Below are 19810 nucleotides of genomic sequence, written 5' to 3' on the forward strand. Positions count from 1 at the left end.
TGTAAAGGCCATGCTGTTAATTATCTTTTCACTGAATTAATTGTGTGGGGGCTCTAGTAATGAAAGGTGGAAGGGCAGCATAGCCAATGTTCACATGTGTCACTTATGAGCTGGATTCTTCTCTGTTAGACTAAGTATGTGTGTCATGTTCAAAAGTAATTTAAAGGCTTCATTTCCCACTAAATTAGAGGACACAGTTTCCTTTATATGTGTTTCCATGATTTTATCCTGCCTGTTACTTTTTATGCAGCTTATTGAATTTACTGTAGGTGAGCTGTATACCCATTGAGCTCTCAGGACATTTTACCTTCCCCAATCTCTAATGCAAAAACAAACACACAAGCAAACAAAGAAAGCATTCCTATTACAGTACAGAACAAGAAAACATTTCAATTTGTCATAATTGTTTTGACAGTGAACACAGTTTTTCATAACTGGCAGGCTTAGCTCAGGCCAAACCCTATTGTAAAAGATGTCATTGAATCCTCACAAAAACTTATTATATTCATTCCAATTTTGCTTCATTAAGTGATAAATATACAAAAGTGTTTAACTTCATTAAATGTCAAATGAAACTTTTAATTGATACATAAATATTTGCAGAATTTTTAAAATGTTAATATTAAGATTGTACTTACTTATAATTGAGATTGTAAGTAAGCTTCACCTGATTGCTATAGGTATTATCTTTGCCAGTTTGGGCAAAGAAGGAGAAAAATAGGTACTCATATGCATTCTTGGCATAAATATATATTTATACAGTCTTTTTATAGGACAATTTGTCAATAACTATTAACTTTTAAAGAGGTTGTTACACACAATTTCACTTCAGAAAATGTATCTTAAAAAAAAAAAACAAAATCATGAACATAAATGCCTTGATAAATGGGTAGTAAATAGATGTTAGACAAACAATGAAGTGATAAAAAGATACACATTTTCAAGGACTTGTAAATAGCGATTTTTGGAAAATAGCTTACACGCCTGTCAATAAGTGGGCAGTTAAATAGACTATGGCACTTTCATACAAGAAAATACCATAAAGCTGCCAATATTGCTGAATGAACACAGCAAATTGAAGAACAATATGTGGAGTATAAAAAGCATTTCTGTAAAAAAAAAAAGAAGAATGAGAGGATATTACTTTTAAAAAATATATAGTTCTGAATCATTTGCTTTTTTTGCAATTAAAAACAAAGATAAAAGCATAACTTCCCCAATTGATAATTTTTAAAATGGTATTTACTTTGGTTTGATGCATGTACTACTTAATTTTAATAAAAATGGATCTACGTTCTCTACATTGATGTTTCTTTATGCTATGCATATTTTGATTTCCTAAAAACAACTTGATAAAAAATAATAGGGAGAAACATTTTTCTTACTTTTTCCCCTCAATTGTGAACCTGTTGATCTCATTATCTGTGCCTAACAGAAATCACTGAAATCCTTTCAATGTCAGCCTCTTTCTCTTTAGTGGTTAGTTCTTTCCAAAGCTATCCTAAGCTACAAGAATCTTTTCTTCTGTTGTCAGTTGGCTATTAAAACACTACTTTGACACCAAACAACTTGTAACAAATACACCAAGATTGTTGACTACCCATTTCCCATGATTTGGGTTCACTTTTTAAGGACAGACTTCTTTACAGCTTGCAGTAATTGGTAGCACGAGAATGACTGCTCTTGTGCTGTGCTTCCATTATACCAAAAATTTGAAGTCACACAGAAATAAGATTTGTAAAAGGATAAGCAAATTTACTAATGTGGAAGGGCTTTAAGTTGACTTACTCTTTTGTTCACAAATGAATGAATGGATTCATTTTTGACTATCTAATGAAAATCAGGAAAATTTTGGGTAATACTACCAAAGTGAAGCTTATTTCCAATACACTTAAACTCTAGTAGAAAAGTAAGTCAAATTAATAAAGACTCATCATATTAAGATAGGAGGATTAAGAATCCATGCATAGTCAGAGATGAAGTATGATTAGAAGTTCAGATTAGGGAAAGGTTATTGTATACAAGGGGGCTTCCAACATGTTAGATGGGTAGTAGGAAGCCAGAAATCATTAATGTCAAATAAGAAAGCTATTTAATTAATTATATTTCTGGCTTTATTAAAAACGAATTTAGATGAGCTAAGGAAGTTAGATTTTGTCCTGTCAAAAACAATATACAGTTTGTGCTATAAAAGTGACATGATCTAAATTTTCATTCCTTGGCACAGTTATTTTGCTTCTATAATTCCTTTAGCTAGGTGTCCCCGAGTTTGTTTATTTATTTATCAGGAGAATCCAAAAAGTAATCCACATAATCTTTATACTTAATCTTCTGGGATGTAGAAGTGGGGTATCATATTATTTGAAAATTTTATGAACTGTATGTTATTTTTGTCTATTCAAGTAGGCTTTTATTCCTTGACTGATTAGAACTCCATAGGAACTCACAAGGCAACTAGAGTGGAAATTCAATTTAAAACCAGAGACCTTGATATAAGATAATGATCCCTAGCTCTGCCCTCATTTCCTCTTCTTCCTGGTGTTCTGTCTAGACCTGCTTCCTATTTATTCACTTTGTCACAACACCCTAGCATTTCTGGCCAGCAAACCTTCTGGATTTGGAACAGGTTAGGTAATTTCATTGAATATAACTTCTGAAAATGGAATTTCACTTTACAGAATAAAAACCTACTATATATTTTTTTAAAACCCACTATAAAAATTGTTTTACCTAGTGCTTAGAAAATGTTTTCAAGTTGTACTATGATGAATCATAGTTTTAAGAGTTATTAAAATTATGGTACCACCTCCTTCCAAACCATAGTTTATTTCATATCTAAAAGTCTTGTTTAAAAAACAAAGGTGCTATTTAAAAAAAAAATCACTGTGAAATACATTTGTCCATATTTAACTGAAGTAGAAATATTAATAAGGAAAATCAGGGAAACATATCTAATATAAGATAGGTTAAGTAATCACATTTCATCCTCATTGTAACTCCTGCTATGATTTTTGTTAAATGGAATTCACATTATCAAGTGAACTGTAAAAGCTAATCAGCTCAAAAAACCCCAGGGCGCTTCTTATTGCTCCAATACTTTATAATGTTTCCCTGGCTTTAGATAAAAAATAATATTTTGTTTTGCAAAGAAGCATACAGCATTTTGTCTCGGTGAATTTTATAACTTGGCTTTAATCGCCTAAACAAAGCACATGTAAAATTTAGATGCAAAATTTTGTCAAAATCAGGTAAGTCTTTATTGATTGAATCACTTCCAAATATTGGTAATTAGTGAAATTTCAATGTAAAACTGGTTCTATATATGAACTTCTTAGACTCAGAAAGACACCTCATAAGCTGATACTGGCAATCCCAAGAAGACACTACATACACAACCAATGTGCACATATTCCTGAAGGTTAAATTTCAGGGTGATCTGAGATGATGGACATAGGCTTTGGTTTTTCATGCGTTTTACTTACCTGATAAAAATTTGCTCAATGGTATTTGCACCATGGCTTTTTTTATTTCCAATATAAATACACTTATAATAAGCCATTCATATTATCATAAGCTATTTGCACAGGTCCTTTATATATCCTTCTGAGTTAGAATCCTATTATTCAAAAAAATTATCATATTTTTTCTTTTTTAAATTATACTTTAAGTTCTAGGGTACATGTGCATAACGTGCAGGTTTGTTACATATGTATACATGTGCCATGTTGGTGTGCTGCACCCATTAACTCATCATTTACATTAGTTATATCTCCTAATGCTATCCCTCCCTCCCACCCCGACCCCTGGTGTGTGATGTTCCCCTTCCTGTGTCCAAGTATTCTCATGTTCAATTCCCACCTACGAGTGAGAACATTGGTGTTTGGTTTTCTGTCCTTGCAAGAGTTTGCTGAGAATGATGGTTTTCAATGGAAATAGATATACCAAAAACTCATGTTGTATCAATGTTTAATATTATTTAGACTATTCTTCATTCAGTAATATCTCCAAACGTCTGATTTCAGTTCCCTTGGAGTTGTGTTTTGGCAACTGTTTTAAATCATCTAGCACAAAATGGCATGTTTTGTCAATTTCTAGGTATGAATACTTTGGAACATAATGAAATTCTATAGATAAAATTACTGACTAACTCTACAACATGCTCTACTGTGTGTGTTTTTTTTAGGAGTTTATTGTTTAGAGCACTTTTAGGTTAGTTTCACAATAACATTGAACAGGAAGTACAGAGAGTTCTCACATACCCCTTGTCCCCCACATACAATCTTCTCCACTATCAACATCTCCCACAGGCCAGGTTAGACTACTGGCTCATACCAGTAATCTAAACACTTTGGGAGTCCAAGACTGGAGGATTGCTTGAGGTCCAGAGTTCAAGACCAACTTGGGCAACATCATGAGACTCTAGCTCTACAAAAAATTTAAAAACTAGCTAGATGTGGTGGTGTGCACCTGTAGTCCTAGGTTCTTGGGAGGCTGAGGTGAGAGGTTCACTGAAGCCCAGAAGTTTGAGGCTGTAGTGAGCTATGATGATACCACTGCACTATAGCCTGGGCAAGAGAATGAGACCCTACCTCAAAAACAAAACCAAAGAAAACAACAAAAACACCAACGTGGTACATTTAACATTAATGTTTTTTTTTGTTGGTTTTTTTTTTTTTTTTTGAGACGGAGTCTCACGCTGTTGCCCAGGCTGGAGTGCAGTGGCGCGATCTCAGCTCACTGCAAGTTCCGCCTCCTGGGTTCACGCCATTCTCCTGCCTCAGCCTCCTGAGTAGCTAGGACTACAGGCGCCCGACCGCGCCCGGCTAATTTTTTGTATTTTTAGTAGAGACGGGGTTTCACTGTGGTCTCGATCTCCTGACCTTGTGATCCGCCTGCCTCAGCCTCCCAAAGTGCTGGGATTACAGGCTTGAGCCACCGCGCCCGGCCTTAGCAACATTAATGTTAACTCTTAGTGTTACATTTTCTGTTGGTGTTGACAATGTATAATGACATTTATCCACTATTATCATATGGACTGTATTTTTTTTTCTTTTTTTGCCCTAAAAATCTTCCATACCCCACCTGTTACAGGAAGTCAGGGAACCTGAATGGAGGAACCGGCTGAAGCCACAGCAGAGGAAGATAAATTGTGACGATTACATGGACATTTTTATTTTTTTGAAGCTTTTGGAGCTAGAATTTCTTTCACAGGTTTTTTTTTTTTTTTTTTTTTTTAATTTATTTATTATTATTATACTTTAAGTTGTAGGGTACATGTGCATAACGTGCAGGTTTGTTACATATGTATACTTGTGCCATGTTGCTGTGCTGCACCCATCAACTCGTCATTTACATCAGGTATAACTCCCAATGCAATCCCTCCCCTCTGCCCCCTCCCCATGATAGGCCCCTGTGTGTGATGTTCCCCTTCCCGAGTCCGAGTGATCTCATTGTTCAGTTCCCACCTATGAGTGAGAACATGCGGTGTTGGGTTTTCTGTTCTTGTGATAGTTTGCTAAGAATGATGGATTCCAGCTGCATCCAAGTCCCTACAAAGGACTCAAACTCATCCTTTTTTATGGCTGCATAGTATTCCATGGTGTATATGTGCCACATTTTCTTAATCCAATCTGTCACTGATGGACATTTGGGTTGATTCCAAGTCTTTGCCATTGTGAATAGTGCTGCAATAAACATACGTGTGCATGTGTCTTTATAGCAGCATAATTTATAATCCTTTGGGTATATACCCAGTAATGGGATGGCTGGGTCATATGGTACATCTAGTTCTAGATCCTTGAGGAATCGCCATACTGTTTTCCATAATGGTTGAACTAGTTTACAATCCCACCAACAGTGTAAAAGTGTTCCTATTTCTCCACATCCTCTCCAGCACCTGTTGTTTCCTGACTTTTTAATGATCGCCATTCTAACTGGTGTGAGATGGTATCTCATTGTGGTTTTGATTTTCATTTCTCTGATGGCCAGTGATGATGAGCATTTTTTCATGTGTCTGTTGGCTGTATGAATGTCTTCTTTTGAGAAATGTCTGTTCATATCCTTTGCCCACTTTTTCATGGGGTTGTTTGTTTTTTTCCTGTAAATTTCTTTGAGTTCTTTGTAGGTTCTGGATATTAGCCCTTTGTCAGATGAGTAGATTGCAAAAATTTTCTCCCATTCTGTAGGTTGCCTGTTCACTCTGATGGTAGTTTCTTTTGCTGTGCAGAAGCTCTTTAGTTTAATGAGATCCCATTTGTCAATTTTGGCTTTTGCTGCCGTTGCTTTTGGTGTTTTAGACATGAAGTCTTTGCCCATGCCTATATCCTGAATGGTACTACCTAGGTTTTCCTCTAGGATTTTTATGGTATTAGGTCTAACATTTAAGTCTCTAATCCATCTTGAATTAATTTTCGTATAAGGAGTAAGGAAAGGATCCAGTTTCAGCTTTCTACTTATGGCTAGCCAATTTTCCCAGCACCATTTATTAAATAGGGAATCCTTTCCCCATTTCTTGTTTCTCTCAGGTTTGTCAAAGATCAAATGGCTATAGATGTGTGGTATTATTTCTGAGGACTCTGTTCTGTTCCATTGGTCTATATCTCTGTTTTGGTACCAGTACCATGCTGTTTTGGTTACTGTAGCCTTGTAGTATAGTTTGAAGTCAGGTAGCGTGATGCCTCCAGCTTTGTTCTTTTGACTTAGGATTGTCTTGGAGATGCGGGCTCTTTTTTGGTTCCATATGAACTTTAAAGTAGTTTTTTCCAATTCTGTGAAGAAACTCATTGGTAGCTTGATGGGGATGGCATTGAATCTATAAATTACCTTGGACAGTATGGCCATTTTCACGATATTGATTCTTCCTATCCATGAGCATGGTATGTTCTTCCATTTGTTTGTGTCCTCTTTGATTTCACTGAGCAGTGGTTTGTAGTTCTCCTTGAAGAGGTCCTTTACATCCCTTGTAAGTTGGATTCCTAGGTATTTCATTCTCTTTGAAGCAATTGTGAATGGAAGTTCATTCATGATTTGGCTCTCTGTTTGTCTGTTACTGGTGTATAAGAATGCTTGTGATTTTTGCACATTAATTTTGTATCCTGAGACTTTGCTGAAGTTGCTTATCAGCTTAAGGAGATTTTGGGCTGAGACAATGGGGTTTTCTAAATATACAATCATGTCATCTGCAAACAGGGACAATTTGACTTCTTCTTTTCCTAACTGAATACCCTTGATATCTTTCTCTTGCCTGATTGCCCTAGCCAGAACTTCCAACACTATGTTGAATAGGAGTGGTGAGAGAGAGGGCATCCCTGTCTTGTGCCAGTTTTCAAAGGGAATTTTTCCAGTTTTTGCCCATTCAGTATGATATTGGCTGTGGGTTTGTCATAAATAGCTCTTATTATTTTGAGGTACGTTCCATCAATACCGAATTTATTGAGCGTTTTTAGCATGAAGGGCTGTTGAATTTTGTCAAAAGCCTTTTCTGCATCAATTGAGATAATCATGTGGTTCTTGTCATTGGTTCTGTTTATATGCTGGATTATGTTTATTGATTTGCGAATGTTGAACCAGCCTTGCATCCCTGGGATGAAGCCCACTTCATCATGGTGGATAAGCTTTTTGATGTGTTGCTGAATCCGGTTTGCCAGTATTTTATTGAGGATTTTTGCATCGATGTTCATCAGGGATATTGGTCTAAAATTCTCTTTTTTTGTTGTGTCTCTGCCAGTCTTTGGTATCAGGATGATGTTGGCCTCATAAAATGAGTTAGGGAGGATTCCCTCTTTTTCTATTGATTGGAATAGTTTCAGAAGGAATGGTACCAACTCCTCCTTGTACCTCTGGTAGAATTCAGCTGTGAATCCATCTGGTCCTGGACTTTTTTTGGTTGGTAGGCTATTAATTATTGCCTCAATTTCAGAGCCTGCTATTGGTCTATTCAGGGATTCAACTTCTTCCTGGTTTAGTCTTGGAACAGTGTAAGTGTCCAGGAAATTATCCATTTCTTCTAGATTTTCCAGTTTATTTGCATAGAGGTGTTTACAGTATTCTCTGATGGTAGTTTGTATTTCTGTGGGGTCCCTGGTGATATCCCCTTTATCATTTTTAATTGCGTCGATTTGATTCTTCTCTCTTTTCTTCTTTATTAGTCTGGCTAGTGGTCTGTGAATTTTGTTGATCTTTTCAAAAAACCAACTCCTGGATTCATTGATTTTTTGGAGGGTTTTTTGTGTCTCTATCTCCTTCAGTTCTGCTCTAATCTTAGTTATTTCTTGCCTTCTGCTAGCTTTCGAATGTGTTTGCTCTTGCTTCTCTAGTTCTTTTAATTGCGATGTTAGAGTGTCAATTTTAGATCTTTCCTGCTTTCTCTTGTGGGCATTTAGTGCTATAAATTTCCCTCTACACACTGCTTTAAATGTGTCCCAGAGATTCTGGTATGTTGTCTCTTTGTTCTCATTGGTTTCAAAGAACATCTTTTTTTCTGCCTTCATTTCGTTATGTACCCAGTAGTCATTCAGGAGCAGGTTGTTCAGTTTCCATGTAGTTGAGCGGTTTTGATTGAGTTTCTTAGTCCTGAGTTCTAGTTTGATTGCACTGTGGTCTGAGAGACAGTTTGTTATAATTTCTGTTCTTGTACATTTGCTGAGGAGTGCTTTACTTCCAATTACGTGGTCAATTTTGTAGTAAGTATGATGTGGTGCTGAGAAGAATGTATATTCTGTTGATTTGGGGTGGAGAGTTCTATAGATGTCTATTAGGTCTGCTTGCTGCAGAGATGAGTTCAATTCCTGGATATCCTTGTTAACTTTCTGTCTCGTTGATCTTTCTAATGTTGACAGTGGAGTGTTGAAGTCTCCCATTATTATTGTATGGGAGTCTAAGTCTCTTTGTAAGTCTCTAAGGACTTGCTTTATGAATCTGGGTGCTCCTGTATTGGGTGCATATATATTTAGGATAGTTAGCACTTCCTGTTGAATTGATCCCTTTACCATTATGTAATGGCCTTCTTTGTCTCTTTTGATCTTTGATGGTTTAAAGTCTGTTTTATCAGAGACTAGTATTGCAACCCCTGCTTTTTTTTGTTCTCCATTTGCTTGGTAAATCTTCCTCCATCCCTTTATTTTGAGCCTATGTATGTCTCTGCGTGTGAGATGGGTCTCCTGAATACAGCAGACTGATGGGTCTTCACTCTTTATCCAGTTTGCCAGTCTGTGTCTTTTAATTGGAGCATTTAGTCCATTTACATTTAAGGTTAATATTGTTATGTGTGAACTTGATCCTGCCATTATATTAACTGGTTATTTTGCTCGTTAGTTGATGCAGTTTCTTCCTAGCCTCAATGGTCTTTACATTTTGGCATGTTTTTGCAGTGGCTGGTACCGGTTGTTCCTTTCCATGTTTAGTGCTTCCTTCAGGGTCTCTTGTAAGGCAGGCCTAGTGGTGACAAAATCTCTAAGCATTTGCTTATCTGTAAAGGATTTTATTTCTCCTTCACTTATGAAACTTAGTTTGGCTGGATATGAATTTCTGGGTTTAAAATTCTTTTCTTTAAGAATGTTGAATATTGGCCCCCACTCTCTTCTGGCTTGTAGAGTTTCTGACGAGAGATCTGCTGTTAGTCTGATGGGCTTCCCTTTGTGGGTAACCCGATCTTTCTCTCTGGCTGCCCTTAAGATTTTTTCCTTCATTTCAACTTTGGTGAATCTGGCAATTATGTGTCTTGGAGTTGCTCTTCTCGAGGAGCATCTTTGTGGCGTTCTCTGTATTTCCTGGATTTGAATGTTGGCCTGCCCTACTAGGTTGGGGAAGTTCTCCTGGATGATATCCTGAAGAGTGTTTTCCAACTTGGTTCCATTTTCCCCCTCACTTTCAGGCACCCCAATCAGACGTAGATTTGGTCTTTTTACATAATCCCATACTTCTTGCAGGCTTTGTTCATTTCTTTTTCTTCTTTTTTCTTTTGGTTTCTCTTCTCGCTTCATTTCATTCATTTGATCCTCAATCGCTGATACTCTTTCTTCCAGTTGATCGAGTCAGTTACTGAAGCTTGTGCATTTGTCACGTATTTCTCGTGTCATGGTTTTCATCTCTTTCATTTCGTTTAGGACCTTCTCTGCATTAATTACTCTAGCCATCAATTCTTCCACTTTTTTTTCAAGATTTTTAGTTTATTTGCGCTGGGTACATCATTCCTCCTTTAGCTCTGAGAAATTTGATGGACTGAAGCCTTCTTCTCTCATCTCGTCAAAGTCATTCTCCGTCCAGCTTTGATCCGTTGCTGGAGATGAGCTGCGCTCCTTTGCCGGGGGAGATGTGCTCTTATTTTTTGAATTTCCAGCTTTTCTGCCCTGCTTTTTCCCCATCTTTGTGGTTTTATCTGCCTCTGGTCTTTGATGATGGTGATGTACTGATGGGGTTTTGGTGTAGGTGTCCTTCCTGTTTGATAGTTTTCCTTCTAACAGTCAGGACCCTCAGCTGTAGGTCTGTTGGAGATTGCTTGAGGTCCATTCCAGACCCTGTTTGCCTGGGTATCAGCAGCAGAGGCTGCAGAAGATAGAATATTCTGAACAGCGAGTGTACCTGTCTGATTCTTGCTTTGGAAGCTTCCTCTCAGGGGTGTACTCCATCCTGTGAGGTGTGGAGTGTCAGACTGCCCCTAGTGGGGGATGTCTCCCAGTTAGGCTACTCAGGGGTCAGGGACCCACTTGAGCAGGGAGTCTGTCCCTTCTCAGATCTCAACCTCCGTGTTGGGAGATCCACTGCTCTCTTCAAAGCTGTCAGACAGAGTCGTTTGCGTCTGCAGAGGTGTCTGCTGCGTTTGTTTAGTTTACTGTGCCCTGTCCCCAGAGGTGGAGTCTACAGAGACAGGCAGGTTTCCTTGAGCTGCTGTGAGCTCCACCCAGTTCGAGCTTCCCAGCAGCTTTGTTTACCTACTTAAGCCTCAGCAATGGCGGGCGCCCCTCCCCCAGCCTCGCTGCTGCCTTGCCGGTAGATCACAGACTGCTGCGCTAGCAATGAGGGAGGCTCCGTGGGTGTGGGACCCTCCCGGCCAGGTGTGGGATATGATCTCCTGGTGTGCCTGTTTGCTTAAAGTGCAGTATTGGGGTGGGAGTTACCCGATTTTCCAGGTGTTGTGTGTCTCAGTTCCCCTGGCTAGGAAAAGGGACTCCCTTCCCCCTTGTGCTTCCCAGGTGAGGCAATGCCTCGCCCTGCTTCAGCTCTCGCTGGTCGGGCTGCAGCAGCTGACCAGCACCGATCATCCGGCACTCCCCAGTGAGATGAACCCAGTACCTCAGTTGAAAATGCAGAAATCACCGGTCTTCTGTGTCGCTCGCGCTGGGAGTTGGAGACTGGAGCTACTCCTATTCGGCCATCTTGCTCCACCCCCCTACATGGACATTTATTACTTTCCTAATAATACACTTATAATTTCTTATGCATGTTTTACTTTAATCTCTTAATCCTGTTGTCTTTGTAAGCTGAGGATTTACACACCTCAAGATCACTGTGATGATTGTTAACTGTACAAATTTATTGTAAAACGTGTGTTTGAAAAATATGAAATCAGTGCACCTTGAAAAAGAAAAGAATAACAGAGACTTTCAGGGAACAACGGAAGACAATCATAAGGTCTGACTGCCTGAGGGGTCAGGCAAAATAGAACCATATTTTTCCTCTTGCAGAGAGCCTATAAACAGACATGCAAGTAGGGAATATATTGCTAAATTATTTTCCTAGCAAGGAATATTAAGACCCTGGGAAAGGAATTGCATTCCTGGGGGGAGGTTTATAAACGGCTGCTCTAGAAGTGTCTCTCTTATGGGGTTGAGATAAGGACTGATATACGCCTTGGTCTCCTGCAGTACCCTCAGGCTTACTTGGATTGGGAAACCCCAGCCTGATAGAGGTCAGACCAGTTCTCTGCTCTTGAACCCTGTTTTCTGTTAAGATGTTTATCAAGACAATATGTGCACCGCTGAACATAGACCCTTATCAGTAGTTTCTGATTTTGCCCTGGTTCTCTTTCCTCAGAAGCATGGGATCTTTGTTCTCCTTTTTGCCCTTTGTAGCATATGATCTTTGTGGCCTACTCCCTGTTCTTACACACCCTCCCTTTTTGAAATCCTTAATAAAAACCTGCTGGTTTTGTGGTTCAGGTGGGCATCACAGTCCTACCAGTATGTGATTTTCATTGTTTTGTATTTTGTGTTTAGACCTATGCTCCATTTTTAATTTTTGTGAGCCTATAAGTTCTGTGTCTAAATTCATATTTTTTTGCCTGTCGATATCCAGTTGTTCCAGCACCATTTGATGAAAAGACTATTTTTTCTCCATTCTATTGTCTTTGCTCCTTAGTAAGAGATCAGTAGACAATATTTATGTGGAACTATTTCTGTGCTCTCTATTCTGTTCCATTGATCTGTCTATTCTTGCTTCAATACCACACTGTTTTGGTTACTGTATATTTATCACAAGTTGGTTAATGTCAGTCCTGTGACCTTGTCTTTTCTTTCAATATTGTGTTAGCTATTCTGGGTCTTTTGCTTTTCCATAAACAATTTAAAATGAATTTTTAAATATCAACTAAATAACATGTTGGGATTTGACTGGGATTGCATCAAATCTATAAATCAAGTTGAAAAAAACTGTAATATTGAGTCATCCTATTCATAAACACAGACTATCTCTCCATTTAGTGCTTCTTTGATTTCTTTAATCAGTTTAATAATTTTCCTCATATACCTCTTATACATATTTTGTTAGATATAAACCTAAATGTTTCATTTTAGGGGTACTAGTATAAGCAGTACCGTGTTTTTAAATTAAAATTCGCTTCTTTATTGCTGATATATGTGAAAGTGATTAACTTTTGTATCCGAGAGCCTTGGTATAAACACTTACGAGTTCCAGGGCTTTGTTGCTGTTGATACTTTCAGATTTTCTACATAGGAAATCACATCATCTGCAAAGAAAAATAGTTTTATTTCTTACTTCACAATTTGTATACCTTTTATTTATTTCTCAACTTGTTGTATTAGCTAGGATATCAAGTCCTGCTACGTTGAAAAGGAGAAGTGAGTGGGAATATCCTTCCCTTGTTTCTGATCTTAGCTGGAAAGCTTCTAGTTTCTCACTATTAAATATGAAGTTAACTTTAGAATTATTTTTGTAGATATTCTTTACCAAGTAGAAGTTTCCCTCTATTCTTAGTTTATTGAGTGTTTTACCATAAATGGTGTTGGATTTATGTTAAATGATCTTCCTGTATCTATTGTTACAATCAAGTGGTTTTTCTGCTTTGGCTTTTTGATGTGAGGGTAACATCAATAGATTTTTCAAATCTATTACCTGGAATAAATCCCACTTGCATACCTGAAATAAATTCCACTTGGTTGTGTTGTGTAATTCTTTTGATAAATTCCTGTATTCAATTTGCTACTATTTGTTGAGGATTTTTGCATTTATCTTCATGAGAGACATTTATGTCTACTTTGCTTTTCTTGTAATGGTCTTTGCCTGGTTTTGGTATTAAGTTAATGCTGTCCTCATAGAATGAATTAGAAAGTATTTCCTTCACTTTTATTTTCTGGAAGAGATGACAGAACATTTGCAATAACTCTTCATTAAATGTTTGGTAGAATTTACCAGTGAACCTGCCTTGCCTATTTCTTTCCATTTTGGATGACTGTTAACTACTGATTCAATTTCATATATATAGGCTTACTTCTTCTTGTGTAAACTTTGACAAATTGCACTATTTTATCTCAGTTTTCAAGAAATTTGGCCATTTCATCTAGGTTTTCTAATTTGTGGGCACATAGTTATTAATAGTCTTCCTTTATCAACCTTTTGATGTCTAAGGCATCTGCAGTTAGGTTACCTCTTTCATTTCTGATATAACTAATTTTTGTATATATATTTTTTTCTTAGCCTGGCTATAGGCTATCAATGTTTTCCATCTTTGAAAAACCTATGTTTTTGTCTCATAACTTTTCTATATTGATTTCCTGTTTTCAATTTTACTGATTTCTGCTCCATTTTTTGTTTCTTTACTTCTGCTTACTTTGCATTTAATTGCTCTTCTTTCTTATAATTTTCTAAGGTGAAAACTTAAATTATGGATTTTAGATCTTTTTTTCTTTTCTAAATTATACCTGAAATGCTATATATTACCCTGTAAGCATTGCTTTCACTCTATCTCAACATTTTAAAAAGTTGTATTTTCATTGCCATTTAGTTCAAAATATTTTAAAATTTCTCCTGAAATTTGTTTGGAATGAGGTGTTATTTAGAAGTGTGTTGTCTATTCTCCATTCATATTTTCCATTTATCTCCCTTTATATATTTCTAACTTAATTTCACTCTGATCTGAGAGCGGACATTATATAAATTTGTTAAGATGTGTTTTATGGCCCAGAATGTGGACTGTCTTGGTGAATATTCCATATGAGCTTGAAAATAACATGTATTTCCTTGTTGTGGATGAAGTAGCCAACAGATATCAATTACAAGTGGTTAATTAATGGTAACTTTGAGGTCAACTATGTCCTTGCTTATTTTCTGCCTGCTGGGTCTGTCCATTTCTGATTAAAAGGCATTGAGTATTTTATATGATTCCATTTTCTCTCTCTTTTTTTTAACTCTTTCAGTTGTTGTCTTATAATTTGCAGTATACATTTACAACTAATTCAAGTCTACTTTCAAAGAATACTATGCCCTTTCACAGGTAGTATAGGTACCTTATAACAATAAAGTATTCTTAATTCCATCATGCTATTCCTTGTATTATTTCTGTCATTCATTTCACTTATACATGAGTTCTATTTATCAAATACGTTATTGATAAAGTTTGGACACATTGTTACCTGTTAGATCAGTTAATAAGAAATATAAAAGATTTGACTGAACTTCACTTGTTTCTTCTCTAATGGTTTTCCTTTTTTTAAATGTAGACCAGAGTTTCTGATCTATATTATTTTCCTTCACTCTGAAGAACTTTTTAAAATTGTTATTTTTAAAAGCGGGTTTATTGACAACATATTTCCTCAATTTTTACTTGTCTAAGAAATCTTCCTTTCATCTTCACTTTTGAAGGGTAATTTCACAGGCTATAGAATTCTGGGTTGGTGTGAGTTTTCTCTCAATGTTTTAAACATTTCACCCCACTCTCTTTTTGCTTGCAAGATTTCTGAGGATAAATAAGATCTAATTCTTATCTTTGTTTCCCTAGAGGTGAGGTTTTTTTTCTCCTTCTGGTATTTTTCAACATTTTTTTCTTAATATGCTATGTTCAGGTGTAGTGATTTTTTATGGTTTTTTTTTTGTTTTTTTGTTTTTTGTTTTTTTTTTCATTTGTCCTGCTTAATGTTCTGTTCTGTGTGCTTCCTGGACCTGTGGCTTGGTGTCTGACATTAATTTGAGGACATTTTCAGTCATATTGCTTCTAAAATTTCTTCTTTTTCTGTCCTCCCATTATGTGAAGTTATACCATTTGTAATTGTACCACAGTTCTTGGGTATTCTGTATTGGCTTTTTTTAGTCTTTTTACTGTTTTCCTTTCAGTTTTGGAAGTTTCTATTGGCATATCCTCAAGCTGAGAGATTCTTCAGCCATTCCCAGTCTACTAATCAGTGTATCAAATGCATTTTCATGTCTGATACAGTGTTTTTCAGCTGTACAATGATGTTGTTATTCTTTCTTAGAATTTCTCTCTCTGTTTACATCACCTATCTGTTCTCGCATATTGTCTTAATGTTGTTCTTTACGGCCCTTAGCATGATATTCAAAGTCTTAAAAAATTCCTGCTCTAATAATTCCAAATTCTTGCCACGTTTGACTCTGGATCTGATGTTATTCAATTGCTTCAATCTGTGTTTTCCTGCCTTTTGGTTGCAACTTTTTCTTATACAGTGGCTCAATCTCAGGTCACTGCAATCTCTGCCTCCTAGGCTCAAGTGATCCTCCCACCTCAGCCTCCTGTATCTGGGATTACAGGTAAGCACCACAATGCCTGGCTAATTTTTGTATTTTTTGTAGAGATGGACTTTCTCCATGTTGCCCAGGTTGGTCTCAAACTCTTGAGCTCAATTAATTCACCCCCTGTCTCAACCTCCCAACATACTGGGATTACAGGTGCGAGCCACCGTGCTCGGCCACCCTGTAACCTTTTCTTGATAGCCAGATATAATGTACTAGGTAAAAGAAATTATAGTAAATAGGCCTTTAGCATGTGGTGGTAAGACATTAGGGGAGGAGGAATAACAGTCCTATAATTTTAATTCTATAATCTCTGTCTTTTAGTGAGTTTGCTCCCCTGAACTGTGGACTTCACAGGTGTCTCTTCACAACTGTCTACATTCTGTTTCCTTGGGACAGAATAGCTAAAGGAAGCTGGAATCGGGTATCAGTTGGGACCTGATAAAACCCCAATGTGTTAGGCTTTGATAAAATAGTTTCTCCTGAAGGCAGCCCATGGTCATAAGAACAGAATGCTCCCAGAGTATTTAAAAATAGTTACTTTTCTGCACCCACTGCCAGAATGAGGGGGAGGGAATCTTTCCCTGATCTTCACTTTTGAAAGCCTGGTAGAGATCCTGGAGTTAAAACTCACAAAAGTGTGAGGGCCCCAATATGACTATCCTCACTGGAGTATTTGACTCTCAGACTTGTCCACACCAAGCCTCCAGAAGTTTGTCGAGTACATCTCAGGTTTTCCTACTCTTAACTAATTCCAGTGGAGCATTCTGTTCTGCTCTGTTAAGTTGTGATTCTCTATATCCAGTCTGCCTTTCCAATTTGGAGGACATAAGTTTGCTGTGTAACCTCACTTCTCTGATGGATCTAAAAAGAGTGGTTGATGTTTTTCAACTTCTTTTTTTTATTTTTTTTTTACTTGTTGTGAGGATAGAGTAACAACTTCCAAGCTCCTTATTTGTGTGATTGGAAACTTACACTCTAGTTTTTCAGACAATAAAAATAAACTATAAACTGAGGGCACAAATCTTCTGTATACCATTAATTCTGTATTTGTAACTTCAAGGAAGAAAAATTCATATATTCAAGGCTTCGAAGATAAAATGGTTCTTCCTAAACTCTCTATATGACAATTTACTGCCTTTTTCTATTGTCTTGTCTGCCTTCCTCAAGGTTGGTTTCAAACAGTCCATTTAAAGCATGAAACAGTCGATGGGTTAAAAAAACAGAGAACATATTAAGGACTACATAAACAAGAAAGGCACTGGAATAGTAACCATTCAAAAAAGGCAAGAATTCATGTCCATTCTTAAGCACAAACATAGTTTTTAAATCAGTTTATTATGATGATAATAACTTTTACATTCAGGAATGAAGGAACAGATATTAAAAAAAAATTAATGTTACTTAGGATTAGCCTTTTAAAGATTAGTTTTTCAAAGAACAAATAGTAGGCCTGGCAAAACTAGAAAACTTATTTTAAAATTCCAAGATGCATTTTTGCCAGCTAAAACTTTAGAGTCAACTTTTGTAGCTTTAAAACAAGATGACTCTTCTTGTCTTCATGATAGACATGCTATTCCATATTTTTCCCAGAAAGAGGCCAATAACCTTCATATTGAAATCTGCTGAAGTTGGTAATTCCCTCCCTTAAAGTTCTACAAAGCATTTTAGGGGACATGTAGGTACTAGGCTAACAAACCTTGCAGTCTTACACTTGTGTGTCACTCAACTACCATATTTTTGACTAGGAGCATTTTCATTTTGTATAATCTTTAGGTTCTCAAACTATCATCCCTCATGCTAGACAACCCACCTGACCTTATCTGCGCTTTATCTGAAACTTTGCTTGTAAATGTTCCTTTATCTAAAACACTTTCTCAACACCCCAACCCAAATTAAACATATCTAAAAATTCATCCTTCAAATTTCAGGAAGGGAACCTTATTTAATCATTCCTCTCTACTCCTGGACTACATGTTCTTAGAGATATATGCTCCCTTCTTTCAAAATATTTATATTGGTTTGCAATATGAATTCATACAGTGTGATGATTTGCTATTAAAAATTCACAGGTGGTAACTGCTTTTGCTCACAACTGTATTCTTATATCCTAAGGATGGCAAAGAAAGAGTGACAAATAAATAATTGTTGAATCAGTAAAATAATTATTGAAGTGTCTCATGAAATCATTACATCTTCCAGATAATTAAACTAGGAGGGCCCTAATGGAATCATACATACTGCTGGGAGTAAAGAGAGACACAGCATGTGGGATGCAAAGCACCTCAAGTCAGGCCTCACAACTTTTCTCAGGGTAAATGTTTCCCCATTGACCATTAGATAAACGAATTCCCCTGATGGTCCAGCGCTTGCATTTTCTCCACCCATCCTCCTGAAATGCATATATCCCTGAGAGTCTTTCAAAGTAAATTTATATATTCTTTTCCATCTCATTCTCTGCACTGGGGAATTCAAAACAAAACAAAACAAAACAAAACCTGAAATAAACCTCAAGGAGCACTAGACTTGAAATTCAGCTACAGTGAGAACTGATTCATTTTTGTCTCACACTATGTGTTTCAAACTCCCAAGGGTGGTGGCTAGGCCTGCTCAACTGTCTTGTAATGATCCTGTCCTCCCACTGTCAGTCTCCCCAATCATGAGATGCTGTCTGGTCTGTTTGGAGGCCTGAGACATGAATGAATACCTTAGGGGGCTGTATCAGTATTTATTGTTGGGGTGGTGAAGGGTAGGAGGAAGAAGTAGTGTAATAAAAACCATCTGTGCTGAGAATTATAGAAGCCAGAAAGGGACTCACAGGGAGTCCTGCATCTATCACCACATGGAAGCCCAATTAAAACACACATTCGGAAAACAGGATCCTGTCAGAATATGCCTCAATCAGAAACGCTGCAAGTGAAATTACACTGAACTCATTCACTGTTAAGTAGAATAGAATAAATGGAAATAAGAAGGCAGGAATAAAGACCTAATAAAATGTTCTCAGTGTATTTTTTTTTTAACTTCCTCTATTTCAAGTGAACAAAATTCACAATTCTAAGTCAACTAAATGGAACTTTCACTGAAATAAAGATTGACAGAAGTGATGTTATGTGACAATAAGAATAACCACACTCCATAACAAGCATCAAGGGAGCATATAATTAGAAGGCATGTGTCGCAGGCATTAATATCGTGAAATATGAAAAGATATATTCTTTAATGCCCTGAAAAGTACAGAATTCAGCTAAAATATGAATATTCCAAAAATAAACATAAGCACACCTGTTAGGTACGTATCATGTATAATTCAGGGATCCCCAGGGAGAGCTCCTTTGTTCCCCATCTGATTCGTTTTGCATGAGGTTGACTCTTGCAGATGTTTCATCACTGTGACCATTTTTATCTGTCTGCCTTAGCAGCTCTCTTTCTCTGTATACCTGTATGCAGTTTCAAGGCTGATCAGTTGACTGTGTACTATGAAAAATAAAATGCTCATCTTTGTCTGGGAGGAGAACCTGGTTAATGCTCTTCCAGTGGAACAGCATTCATAGTAAGAACAGGATGAATAGCTCAGTGTGAAATAATGAGAGAACTCAGCCGAGAAAGCCAGTCTTTCCAACCACCTATGTAAACAGTGCTTCTTCGTGTAGCTTCCTCTGCCTCAGCCACCCTCCAGATCAGATTTCAGGGTTACAGCAAGCTGGAGCCTGCTCTCTGTTCTAAACGAATTATATATCTCCCCAGCTATTATCTGTCTATCTATCAATCAGTCATCTATCCATCATCTATCATCTACATCTGTCCATGCTGAGTTTAAATCAAGGTAATGACT

The 19810-nt window shown here is 37.0% G+C and overlaps 1 protein-coding gene across 12 annotated transcripts in view; it reads right to left on the minus strand.

Annotated features, from left to right (window-relative positions):
• Positions 1-19810, minus strand: part of LOC105493874 (leucine rich repeat and Ig domain containing 2) — a 1258361-nt gene that overhangs the window by 719215 nt on the left and 519336 nt on the right. For 5 of the 12 annotated variants that reach the window (XM_071077890.1, XM_071077891.1, XM_071077893.1 and 2 more), the window contains one exon: positions 12901-12961. The exons of the other annotated variants lie outside the window; for them this stretch is intronic. The gene's annotated coding sequence lies outside the window, so the exon portion shown is untranslated. The remainder of the gene's footprint in view (positions 1-12900; positions 12962-19810) is intronic. 12 annotated transcript variants of the gene reach the window in all.

This window comes from Macaca nemestrina, chromosome 14 (genome assembly GCF_043159975.1).
Source record: "Macaca nemestrina isolate mMacNem1 chromosome 14, mMacNem.hap1, whole genome shotgun sequence".
Taxonomy (NCBI): domain Eukaryota; kingdom Metazoa; phylum Chordata; class Mammalia; order Primates; family Cercopithecidae; genus Macaca; species Macaca nemestrina.